The following is a 13,557-nucleotide window of genomic DNA, read 5'->3' on the forward strand; positions in this document are numbered from 1 at the left end:
TACTAGCTTATATAACAGTGATAATCAGGACCCAGAATAGCCTTTATTCTGAAAGCAACAGCTCCAGAAACCGAGGGCAAGGGAACATTGAAAAGTAGATGCTGCATCCATTTTAAAGTTAAAATGTCCAACAATGTGTTAGAAATATGTCCTTCTTTGTTTTGTTAACATTCTAATCTCATGATGTATTTGCAGATATTTTAAAGGGGTGTAAACTTTACTTATAAATAAAAAGCAAAACCACAGATCACACATATTTAATAACTAGTGAGTGAAACTAAAGTTTTCCGGGTGAAACTAAGGGCCTGATTACGACTTTGGTGGTGTGGGAGCAGAGCGCCACGCCATTGCCCCGCTCCCACACCACCAAAGCCGACCGCCCACCGGATTACAAATTGTAATCAGGGCGGGCAGTCCTGCGGCGGCAGGCCCACAACGCTGCCTTTCCAAGGCTCATAGGAGATGTTTACATCGCATGCTCGTTCACATCGCAGCCTTTTAGTGCGCATGCAACAACAGCGCGATGGCATTAACATCGCATGCAATTACAAGGCATGCGATGTTAAAATGTCATTACAACGCACGGAAAATGAAAGAAAGAAGAAAGTGGGCTTTTCATAAAAATAACATGTAGACAAGGAAACGGCCTAACATGGATGGGTGAAACGGGATAACCATGAAAGAAAGAAGAAAGTGGGCTTTTCATAAAAATAACATGTATACAGTGAAAGAAAGAAGAAAGTGGGCTTTTCATACAAATAACAGATATACACGGAAACGGCCTAACATGGAGGGGTGAAACGGGATAACATATATACACTGAAACGATGGGTGGTGAATGGATGGGCAGAAGGACGACGATGATTTCATTATAGGTGTGCAAGATTTAAGAAGAAACAGGTGCCAAGAAGCACGTGCCAATATTTCAGAAACGATGATTTCATGAAAGCAGGACGTATGGTCTGACTGCTAGCTCTGCCGACTTAAGTGCTGTTAGCCAAGGTTCGAGCTTCCTATCAAGTCGCCACACTTACAAGTTCTGCGCTATATTTGCTTTGTATGTAGTTACAGTGATATTACAAGATATGTTATAATGGCGCAGATGTAAGTATTTATAAGAGACAGGTGAATATTAATTAATATTAATGAGAAGTGTCGACATGAGATGTGTCGACAAGAAATTACTCAGCCTCGCAGATCTAAATATGTAAGAAACAGGTGCCAAATCATATGTGTATGGGTGTATGGATGGATGCATGGATGGGTGGATGAATGCATGGCGGATGGATGGATGGATGGATGGATGGATGCATGGGTGTATGCATGGATGGGTGTATAGATGGATGCATGCCTGTTTCCCATTTATTTTTATTATCTCGTGAGCTTTTTTTGGTGGGGGGTTGACCATGTTGTTTACTGTGGATAGCAACAGGCACTTGTGCGTTCTCGGTTGAGCTTAAAGATGGCATAGTACACAGTATGGTGCGCGTGAAGTTAAATATGATGGGGCAGATTTATGAAGGCCTTGCGCCGCCGGTGCGTCACTTTTTCCCATGTTAAAAATGACGCACCGGCGGCGCAAGGCCTTCATAAATCTGCCCCGATGACTCTGGACGAGATGATGGGGACTTGAAGAGGCAACTAAAGGTCAGAAATATTGGGAAGTGGTTTAAATGTCCCTTTCATTTTGAGAAGCCTAATTTTGGTGCTCTGGTTCCTTTACACTAGGCCATCACATTCATCCTGTGTGATGAGTGTCCTCTTGCAGCACTTGCAACAGAGGGCACAAGAGCACGGAAAACTAGGAAAACAAAGGGCAGAAGGGCACGCTACAACGAGGGAGAAGGCAACGAAATACAAGGGCAACAGAGGGCACAAGAGCACGAAAAACGAGGGGAACAGATGGCAGAAGGACACGAAATACGAGGGCAACAGAGGGCACAACAGCACAAAAAACGAGGAAAACAGAGCTGACCCCTCACATATCTTGTTTGACTCTGATGTAGGGCACCTACGGGGACGTACGGGTGAGCTTCGGCATTGCTATATACCCAAGCATCTTTGTGTGATTGGTAGGAAGTGCTACGTATTGGCTTATCAGAGGCTGTATAAATGGGGCCCTGGGCTATTTACTGCCTATTTAACCCTACTCCATGAAATGCACGCTTCCATTCTACCGGACCGGAGTATCATCCACATACATCTGGAGTTTCCTTATAGTTGCGTGCCTGTGGCTGCAGTCTAATGCTGCGGTCTACCATGTTGTTTACTGTGGATAGCAACAGGCACTTGTGCGTTCTCGGTTGAGCTTAAAGATGGCACAGTACACAGTATGGTGCGCGTGAAGTTGTTTAAATGTCCCTTTCATTTTGAGAAGCCTAATTTTGGTGCTCTGGATCCTTTACACTAGGCCATCACATTCGTCCTGTGTGATGAGTTTCCTCTTGCAGAACTTGCAACAGAGGGCACAAGAGCACGGAAAACTAGGAAAACTAGGAAAACAGAGGTCAGAAGGGCACGCTACAATGAGGGAGAAGGCAACGAAATACAAGGGCAACAGAGGGCACAAGAGCACGAAAAACGAGGGGAACAGATGGCAGAAGGACACGAAATACGAGGGCAACAGAGGGCACAGCAGCACAAAAAACGATGAAAACAGAGGGCAGAACGCCACGAAATACAAGGGCAACAGTGGACACTTACACAGGCACAGGGTCACGACACAGTCACTGTGAGCAGGACCATATATACCCCCCAACCCTCAGCAACCCATTGGCTGAGATGATTTTTAAAAGTGTGGCCTCAAACATCGCGTTGTCATGTCGCGCGATGTATGGACGCCGATGTGACACGCGATCCAATTACAGGCCCGCATTGGCGTCGCAACGACATGCGGTGAAAAAACGGCCGGTGTGAATACTCTTGCGGTGAAATTGCCGCGATGTGAAGTCGCGCGATGGCAGTGTTCCCGATGGATCGTCATACAACTGAGTACACCATGTGCCTCCACGCATGCATCCGTTGGCCCTAAGGGAAGTAGGGGCCCTGTAGGGCCCCCTAAGTTTCCTCCTCACCAGCATTTTCATGGTTTGAGAACAGTCATGAGACTGCTGGTGGTGAGGAAACTCAGAATATGGTTGGCGGTGCTGCAGTGGCACCATCAAGCATATTGTGGCCTCAAAACCGCTAAGCCACCGCTAGGGATCGTTGATTCCAGGCAGTTGCGATGGTCGCATGGAGGTCCAACCGCCGTGCTTGTAGTATGGTGATTGGACAGCTGGTGCGACGGTCTCAGACTGCCACAGCACCTCAGTTCCTTCCAACACATCTCATATGATGAATTTATGGACCTGGTCATAGCAAGCAGGCCTGCCGGCAGCCCTTCTGACCCCTGTCCACCACAAACTTTCAAGACAATTTTTTTAACAACCTCTGCTGCCACTCCAGTAAGAAGAATCATCAACGATTCCTTTACTACAGGAATATTTCCAGAAGAACTAAAAAAATCACACATATGCCCTTTACTGAAGAAAACAAACTTGGACCCGCTAAACCCTGACCACTACAGACCAATTACAAATGGACCTTTCCTGGGAAAACTGATAGAAAGAGCAGAGTTCGCTCAGATCTCATAATTCATTGAAGAGAATGACATACTTTCAGACTTCCAAACAGGATTCCGTCCGGGAAGAGGTACTGAATCTGCCCTCCTTCCCATCTGGGATGACCTGAAGAATACAGTTGACCGCAACCGGGTTGCTGCGCTACTCCTCTTGGGCCTCTCAGCTGCCTTTGACACAGTTGACCATGACACTCTGAAACAAAGACTCTATGAAGCAGGCATAGAGGGAACTGCTCTAGACTGGATCGCGTCCTACCTTCGAAACAGAATAAATGTCATCCAAACCCCACCTTTCTCGTCCAAACCGTACTCCACAAAAGCAGGGGTCCCTCCAGGTTCTATCATCTCGCCCATGCTTTTCAACATCTACATGAAGTCATTACCAGTACTGATAAATAAATTCCACCTTTTCACCTCAAGTGCTATAACTATGCTGATGACCGGCAAATACTCCTTCAACTGGAATGCCCCAAAGACATTGGAAAATCACCAATTTTCAGCTGTCTCAGAGCCATGGATCAGTGGATGACTTGGAGCCATCTCAAATTGAATGCTTCGAAAACGAAAATACGTGTGGCAATTGGAAACATTACAACCCGCTTGCCGCATGGCCTAATGAATTGGGATCACCGCCTAAGGTATCAAAGGAAGTAAGAAACCTCGGAATGACCATGGACTCCAAGCTGTCTATGAATGCCCAAGTGGACCAACTAGCAAGATCAAGCTTTATTACTATAAAAACGCTGCGACAAATTTTCCCTCATTTGTGATTTCCACACAAGGTCCAAGCTACCATCTCCCTTGTTCTGTCCAAACTCGATTACGCCAATAGCTTCTACCACGGATCACCTTTAACAACCATGAAAATACTACAACGGATTTAGAACTCGGCAGCCAGACTACTCTTGCATATCATGGGAATATAGCTCAGTGGTAGAGCATTTGACTGCATATCAAACCTCGAGACCACATCTCCCCTGCCTTGAAAGCCCTGCATTGGTTACCGGTTGCCAGAAGATCCACGTTCAAGCTGCTTTGTATCACCCACAAAGCAATACATGGAATGGGACCGCTCTTCATCAGGAATAAAATCACCAAACACATTCAACAGAGGAACCTCGGCTCTAAAGGAGCATCTCGCCTCAAAATCCCAAGATACAAGAATAAAACCATGGGTGGCACAGCCTTCTCTGTTAAAGCAGCCAAACTATGGAACTCTTTACCCCCCAACATAAGATCCACTGACAACCACCTTATCTTCAGAAAACTAATCAAGAATTGGCTCTTCCCCACATAAGCACCATACGCAAACAGAAATGTACAGCAGATCCCTCTGTATATAAGCATTTGTTTTCACTACATATATGTACCTATCTTTGTTTATTGCTTTGTATAAACATGTAGAATAATGATATTGTTGAGAGAAAAAAAAATATGAATAATAAATGAATAAAAATCATCTTTGGTCTACATGTACTTACTTCCATTGTGCATCTATGTACTTTCCATGTACTTGGATCTGTGTGTCTGTTACGTTTCTCCTGGAAAAAGCATATCCAATGCACTACCCTATTTCTCATCCTCTGCCTCTAACAATATCTTTAATCTACATATACTTACCTCTTTTATGTATCTATATACTTTCAATGTACTTATGGATCTATATATTTATCACTTTCTTCTAATTTAGCATTTCCAGTGCACTACCCTATTTCCCAGCCTATACTTCTCTCAATATATCTTCTAGCCCAACCTTCTCACTCATCTCAAACTTCTTTACTACTCTTTCCAATGCACTACCCTATCTCTCATCCTATACATCTATCCATATATCCTCTAAATCCAATCTCTCATTTATCCCAAACCCCATACCACTACTATGATCCCTAAAATAACCCTTTCTAGACTCTCTCCTACTCTACCCCTCCTTACATTATCTGACACCTTTTACTATACCGATCCCCTAGAACAAACCTTTCTAAACTCTTTCCTCTGACTCCTCCCCTCCAAAACTCCTTTTTACTCTTCCAAAAGCCACCTCCTACTGCTAAGACCAACAAAAAAAATCCTTCACTCTTTTTTTTTTCCCTCCACTATCCTTTTCAATCAAAATTAACAGACTTACATGTTCACTTCTCAAATTCCATATTCAACTATACTAATTCACCACTAATCCTTTATGGGTTCCAGAGTAGCGTGCTACTCGCCAATAAAGCATCTCAACACCAAGACAGGGTTACAAGCGCTATATAAATACAAACCTTTTCCCTTTTCTACCCCTCTCTAACCCTTCTCAATCCAAATAACTGACTAACATATCCACCACTAAAAGTACTTTCATGTTTCACCATACTAATTCAGCACTAATCCTTATGGGTTCGAGAGTAGCCTGCTACTTGCGCTTCAAAACCCCATCAGGGGTAGCAAGCGCTATATTAATACAAATCTCTTTCCCTTTTCTATCCTGCCACCTACCCTTCTCTACCCAAATAACTGAATAACATATCCAATTACTTCATATTTTACTATACTCATTTTCAACACTAATCCTTTATGGGCTCCGGAGTGGCGTGTTATTGGGTAGTGAGACAAAATATCGAAATTAAAATATCGATATACAATAATATCGATGTTTTAATTTCGATGGTATAGAATATCGATGTCCAAAATATCGACAGACAGAATATCGCTTTTTTTAAGGTATGTATGTTACTAATATCGAAATTTACTAATATCTAAATTCTGTTTAGTGTTATGTATTTTATTATTTTGTTTATATGTTTGTTAAATATGTTTTGTAATGTATGTTTGAAAATTAGTAAATTTGTTTACATTTTGCGTTTTAGTATCAGAGCGGGTTGTGGGTTTATAGGGGAATAGGGTGGGAAGTAATTTAATAATAATTAATTAATTATTATATTTTTGTAAATATTTTTAATTAATTAATTGGTAATTAATTTATATTAATTAGTTAACTACATTAATTCGAGTTAATGTTTTAATATATATATATAAATAATGTTAATTAATTAATTGGTAATTAAATAATATTAATTATTTAATTAAATTAATTAGAGTTAATGTGCTAATATATTTAATGTTTTTGTTATTGTTAATTAATAATTAATTGGTAATTAATAATTAAGTGATTAAATTATGTGATTTATTTATGTGTAGTGGGTTGTGTGTTTATAGGGGGATAGGGTGTGATATAATTACATTTAATTAATTAAAGAGATTGTATTTATTTGTTGGTATTTATAGTTATTAATTAGTAATTAATATGTGTTAATTAGTTCATTTATAATTACATCAATTTAGTAATATTAATTATTAATTGATTATTAGAAATTTATATTAATTTAGTTTTTTTGTATGTGTAGTGTGTTGTGTGTTAAAGGGGGAGTAGTGTGGGAAGTAATTTTTACCCCCATGCTATCCAACGCTTTCCCTACTGTTGCACCCTCTTGAGTGGGAATAGTAATTTTAACCCCTACGCTATCCAACGCTTTCCCTACTGTTGCACTCTCTGGAGTGGGAATAGTAAATTTTACCCCTACGCTATCCAACGCTTTCCCTACTGTTGCACCCTTTGGAGTGGGAATAGTAATTTTTACCCCTACGCTATCCAACGCTTTCCCTACTGTTGCACCCTTTGGAGTGGGAATAGTAATTTTTACCCCTACGCTATCCAACGCTTTCCCTACTGTTGCACCCTCTGGAGTGGGAATAGTAATTTTTACCTTTACGCTATCCACCGCTTTCCCTACTGTTGCACCCTCTGGAGTGGGAATAGTAAATTAAACCTCTACGCTATCCAACGCTTTCCCTACTGTTGCACCCTCTGGAGTGGGAATAGTAATTTTTACCCCTACGCTATCCAACGCTTTCCCTACTGTTGCACCCTCTGGAGTGGGAATAGTAATTTTAACACCTACGCTATCCAACGCTTTCCCTACTGTTGCACTCTCTGGAGTGGGAATAGTAAATTGTACCCCTACGCTATCCAACGCTCTCCCTAATGTCGCACCCTTTGGAGTGGGAATAGTAATTTTTACCCCTACGCTATCCAACGCTTTCCCTACTGTTGCACTCTCTGGAGTGGGAATAGTAATTTTTACCCCTACGCTATCCAACGCTTTCCCTACTGTTGCACCCTCTGGAGTGGGAATAGTAATTTAAACCCCTACGCTATCCAACGCTTTCCCTACTGTTGCACCCTCTGGAGTGGGAATAGTAATTTTTACCCCTACGCTATCCAACGCTTTCCCTACTGTTGCACCCTCTGGAGTGGGAATAGTAATTTAAACCCCTACGCTATCCAACGCTTTCCCTACTGTTGCACCCTCTGGAGTGGGAATAGTAAATTTTACCCCTACGCTATCCAACGATTTTCCTACTGTTGCAATATGTGGAGTATGTATATATATTAATTTATATGTAGTTTTTAATTTATTTTAAATGTATATGTATTAGTTATAATTTTTTTAATATGTTTTAATGTTTTTATTTAATATTTGTACAATTATATGTATTTCTAAACAATTTTTACAGTATTATTAATACATTTAAAAAAACGATATTTTTTGCTTTCGATATTTTTGTACTACGATATTACATTTTCGATATTTTTGTACTTACCTTTATGAAGATATAACTCCGATATTTTTGACTTCGATATTTTTGTATCGATATTTTTGTAGGTAGATATTCTGTCTGTCGATATTATGTCATAGATTTGTGTTATTGGCCCGAAAAGCCCTTCAACACCCATCAGGGGTAACAAGTGCTATATGAAGGCAAACCTTTCTTCCCCTTTTATCCCTCCGCTATCCTTCTCATTCCAAACAACTGAGTAATATCCACCACTGAAATTACTTTCCTATTTCACTATAATAATTCACCACTAATCCTTTATGGGCGTCCTGAGTAACGTGCTTCAACACCCCATCAGGGGTAACATGCGCTATGTAAATGCAAATCTTTTTTCCTCCTCTATCCTTCTGCTATCATTCCAAATCCCAAAAAACTGACTAACCTATCCATCACTTCAAATGTACTTGCATGTTTCACTATACTAATTCAACACTAATCCTCTGTGGGTCCCGGAGTAGCGTGCTACTCGCCGAAAAAGCGGTTTGACGCCTGGTCAGGGATAGTAAGCGCTATACGAATGAGATATATATATATATATATAAGGTCTGAATTCATGACACATACTATGTACATAATCTTTTGCTGCTTTTTGCACATCGTGTATTATACAACAGGGATTAGCCTTTGATTGAAAAGATTCTACAGTCTTTTTTCCATGAATTTCAATCTGGAGTAAGAGCATGTGACTAAGTGACAACCAATCACTGTTCAAACCAATCACGCACTTGCACTTTAAATTCTGCCTTCCTCCACTTTTGCATCATGTGACCAAGGCCTCTGGGTAGGCCGAAACGTTATGTCGAGGTGGGCCTTCCAAACAACTGAATAAAATTACTGCGCACCTGCACTTGGGTCTTCCTCTCTTCTTCTGCGCCGATGGAATACGTCACTGGGCTCTGGTGAGAGAAAGCTGAGATCGTAGATATATATATATAAATATAAATATATATATATATATATATATATATATATATATAATGATTTCTGTGAAGAAATAAGAGGCCAGAGGGGGTTTCAAGGGAACAGCAGGCGTTATTGGATTGCTGGCAGTGGCGGTAAATGCATTTCCGCTTCCTTGCCTCCTTCAGTACCCATCACTGTAGTCCGTTCCAACTGTTACTCGTTCCTGTTTTAAATAATCGTCTGCAGCAACATACTCCTCCCCCTGATGTAATGGACACACCTGGGCAATTCAATTGCAGTCCAGAGAACTACCTCTCCCAGCATGCACTGTGTCAGCAATACCGTGGCGTGGGCGAGCAGATCAGAGACTGTAGGTCTGTGCAGACATTCAGGTGAGTGGAAACAACTTCAGCACAGCTCCCCAAAGTCCACGAGCGTGCCCCTGGGCCCCCTCAATACTGCCAAGCCGTTTTCTCTCAGGAATGGATACAGGTAGGGGCTGCCAAATGCGAGGCGTGTCGCCCAATGGAGATAGAATACCTCAGTCTTCCCGCTTTCATCCGAGGGTCCGGCGGTCACCAACTCTATTGATCCCTCAATCTTATATATATATTAAAAGTAAACCTGTAATCGGCATAAATGTAATTTTTTTTAAATATAGATATTTCCTTTACAATATTGTTTTAAGAGTTATTGTATACTTTTTCAACAGTAGTTGGCAGTGTTAGACTCTGACTGGATTTTTATGTAACTGTATGCATGGTAAAAGTGTGTGTGGTAGTGGATTGCATTGTAAAAGTGTGTCAGATGTGAGTGAATTTAAATGCGTGATAGTGGTTTGGGTTTAAAAATCTGCGTTGTAAAAACTTGCGTGGTAAAGTCATAGAACCCATCATTTTTTTTTTTTTTTTTTCCGTTTTGATATTGCAAAGGGAAAATATTTGAAGTAAGGTATTGTGGGAAAGTAAGATCTGCTTTCATGGTTACCCCCACTTTTTGCTAGTGTCAGTATGTATTAGGTCTAGCCTCTGCAAGCTCTGTTGTAATTTCGTATGTGGGCTTTAGGAACACCCACCAACTGTCACTGATTGTTATCTGTGCCATTCAGAAGTGCTGGCCTGTTAGTGGTGTATGTCCGTGTTGGTCTCTCCAATGTGTGTGTTGATTCCCACCCCATGTTGATTTCACTAATGGTTTCTTTTGGTCGTCCAACGCTCCTTCACAGCACCCGATGGCCACTCATCCCCTCTGATTGCACCCTATTTCTCACTTCAGCTCCACACTACAGTACTCAGCGCCTTTCATCTGTCAGTGCATTTTGGCAGCGCTTGTTGACACTACTGCTCGCGTTTCCCGCTTCGCGGGAAACACTCGCCTGGAACTGCCTACAGACCGCTGGGCGCAAAGAGACTTCACTGACCAGAAGCCTCTGGTAACAGGAACTGTACCTGACACGCCCCCCTCACCTGCCTTCATTAGCGCCTGAGGTGCGCTGAGCTGTGGAGAACCTTTTCCTGTTGGCTGTTGGTCGCGTTGAACGAAGTGGGCTCTAGAAGCAGCAGAGCGACCCTTGAAGAAAAAGCGCCGAAGCCGCCCCAGCGCCTTTCATCTGTCAGCGCATTTTGGCAGCGCTTGTTGACACTACTGCTCGCGTTTCCCGCTTCGCGGGAAACACTCGCCTGGAACTGCCTACAGACCGCTGGGCGCAAAGAGACTTCACTGACCAGAAGCCTCTGGTAACAGGAACTGTACCTGACACGCCCCCCTCACCTGCCTTCATTAGCGCCTGAGGTGCGCTGAGCTGTGGAGAACCTTTTCCTGTTGGCTGTTGGTCGCGTTGAACGAAGTGGGCTCTAGAAGCAGCAGAGCGACCCTTGAAGAAAAAGCGCCGAAGCCGCCCCAGGGCCTTTCATCTGTCAGCGCATTTTGGCAGCGCTTGTTGACACTACTGCTCGCGTTTCCCGCTTCGCGGGAAACACTCGCCTGGAACTGCCTACAGACCGCTGGGCGCAAAGAGACTTCACTGACCAGAAGCCTCTGGTAACAGGAACTGTACCTGACACGCCCCCCCCACCTGCCTTCATTAGCGCCTGAGGTACGCGCATCGCGGAACGCGCGCGGGCGTCGCCGGGCTAAGCCCGGGCAAAGGGCGGGCCCTCTGTGGCCCTCAGTGGCCGAGGTAGGCCGGGTCGGGCCATGGTATTTAGAATTTGTTTTCTCTTAGTTTGTTGCGTGCCGTACTATATATTTTAAGGGTATGTAAATACGCCGATAGGATTATTGACACATAGTTCTTTTCTGCAAGTTCGTCTCACGTCCTCATCTCCTGTGACTACTTATTATTTTAAACTTCGCTTCAGTTTTAAGTTTGGGAATTCTGTTGTAGGACCTGATACTTTTCCTCTTATAGCTTCATGGAGGCAAAGAAACTACGCTCTGGGAAAGTTGTAATGGAGAAACCTGGTACACTACCCGGTCCTATTCATTTGAGGAAAAAACAAGCTACTAATGATCTCATGAAGGGCCAGATGCAACTGGTTCAAATTTGGGAGAAAAGCTTGAATAAATCCTTAGAAATTTCTAGGATAAGTGATATTGATAAATCTTTTAAACTGGATCTTTGTCCTAATGTGGAGGGAGTTTGTTTGTTGGAGCCTAGGGTAGAAATAAAAGGATCCTTGAGTCAACCAAGTGAGGTAAACCTCCCTTCATGCCCAGTATATGTGGCTGACGCTGATCCTTTGATAATATCATCTCAAACTTTCGGCCATAATGATCTTAAGGGAAATGATACCTTGGATGAAGCTAAGGGTGATGTTTCAATAGCTACTAGCATTGACTTAGAACTCTGTGGTCGATATGTAGATAAGACATCTTTATCCCATATAGCGGCTAACAAAACCCCCTGTGGAGAAACACCCTCTGGTCTGCTATTATATAGCAGCACCCCCTCTATTAAATCCAGTGATAATCTGTCTACACAGAGTGGTGTGCAATCTCCGCAACTTAATCTATCGGGGATTTGTGCTTTTACATCATCCAGCTATCCAAAAAATGATAAACCAATCTCTGAGTCACTCATTGCCCTTGAGCAAATTCTGTCTTCCATATTACTTTTAATGGGTAAATTTGCTGTAAACTCTGATTGTATTTTGTCTTCTGTTACCGAGATATTGCAGGCAATATTGGCACAAAATGTGAAAACTGTTGAAAATGTGATTAATCCTTTGATTACTTCTGCTAACCCTGTTCTTCCTGTACAAAAAAATGCTGATAAAAATACTGAGGTGAGGGGAAATGTTCCTTTGGGATGTACTATAGAGGCAGATATTCATAAGTCCCCTGATCGATCTTCCTCATCCCTCTTGCTTCAGAGAACAGAACCAATACTGGTTGCACAGGAAGAAAATGTGATTGAAGAGCCTCACATGGGGGCTCATGATCTTTTTCCTATTTTTGTACATGATAAAAAGGAGCCTGAAGGTCCCTTCGGGACTCCTCGAGCTGCTAAAGCAAAATCAAGAGGGAAAAATAGGAAACTGATACGCAAATATAAAAAGAAAAGACCCAGACAAATTATCTTTCAAAAACACATAATATCGGAAACACCTGCTCGCATAGAAAGAGGGTATACCCCACCTACAGACATCCCTGATAAGGTGGAAGTTGAAGGTATTATAAAGGATGAATGCGGGAACACCCCGGTTGAAGCAAGTATGAAGATGGAGGTTCCATGCCCACTGGTAAATGTTCCTGCTCATCATCAGTCTATAAGTACCGATGATAATATACACTCGTTGTCAGCAACAAGAGTATTTAATCCAGCTGCCCCTATCTTTCGGCCTCAGAAGGAGGTAGTTAGGAATGTAATACCCCAGATTACAAAAAGCCCTATTTTATACGTGGATACTCTGTCACTGGATTTTCTCCCATTATTTGATTTTGATCTAAAAATGAATAGATCCTGGCTACTTAATTGTTTTAAAGAAATAGATAGCTTAAAGTTGATTTTAACAAACGATATTGATTTAGTTCTCCCAATAAGATCTATAAATGGGCAAAGAACAAGGGTAAAGTTTTACTCGAAAATAATTGCTAATTTAGTTCTTCAGCAAGCCGAAGCCTTTCAATGTAGAGGAATTGACGTGCTACCCATTGTTAATAACAATTTGTGCTCATCCTCTATTGAACGAAACACAAAGTTGACCTCTGGACAGGATGATTTTTCATTGGGTAATAATGACCTAAAGATTTGGCTCTCCAGAGGTAAACGAATGGTTTCCCAGGTACTCTCAGTACCTGGTAACACTGATAATCCTCTAAAGGAAGACATTTCGATGTGGAACTGGTTACCCGGAGTTCTTTCAAATTCCTCT

At 42.1% G+C, this 13,557-nt stretch overlaps 1 protein-coding gene across 2 annotated transcripts in view; it reads left to right on the plus strand.

The window, feature by feature from the left end:
* Nucleotides 1–13,557, plus strand: part of LOC144762785 (putative ATP-dependent RNA helicase DDX43) — a 989,943-nt gene that overhangs the window by 218,493 nt on the left and 757,893 nt on the right. The window lies entirely within an intron of this gene.

Source organism: Lissotriton helveticus, chromosome 6 (genome assembly GCF_964261635.1).
Source record: "Lissotriton helveticus chromosome 6, aLisHel1.1, whole genome shotgun sequence".
Taxonomy (NCBI): Eukaryota; Metazoa; Chordata; class Amphibia; order Caudata; family Salamandridae; genus Lissotriton; species Lissotriton helveticus.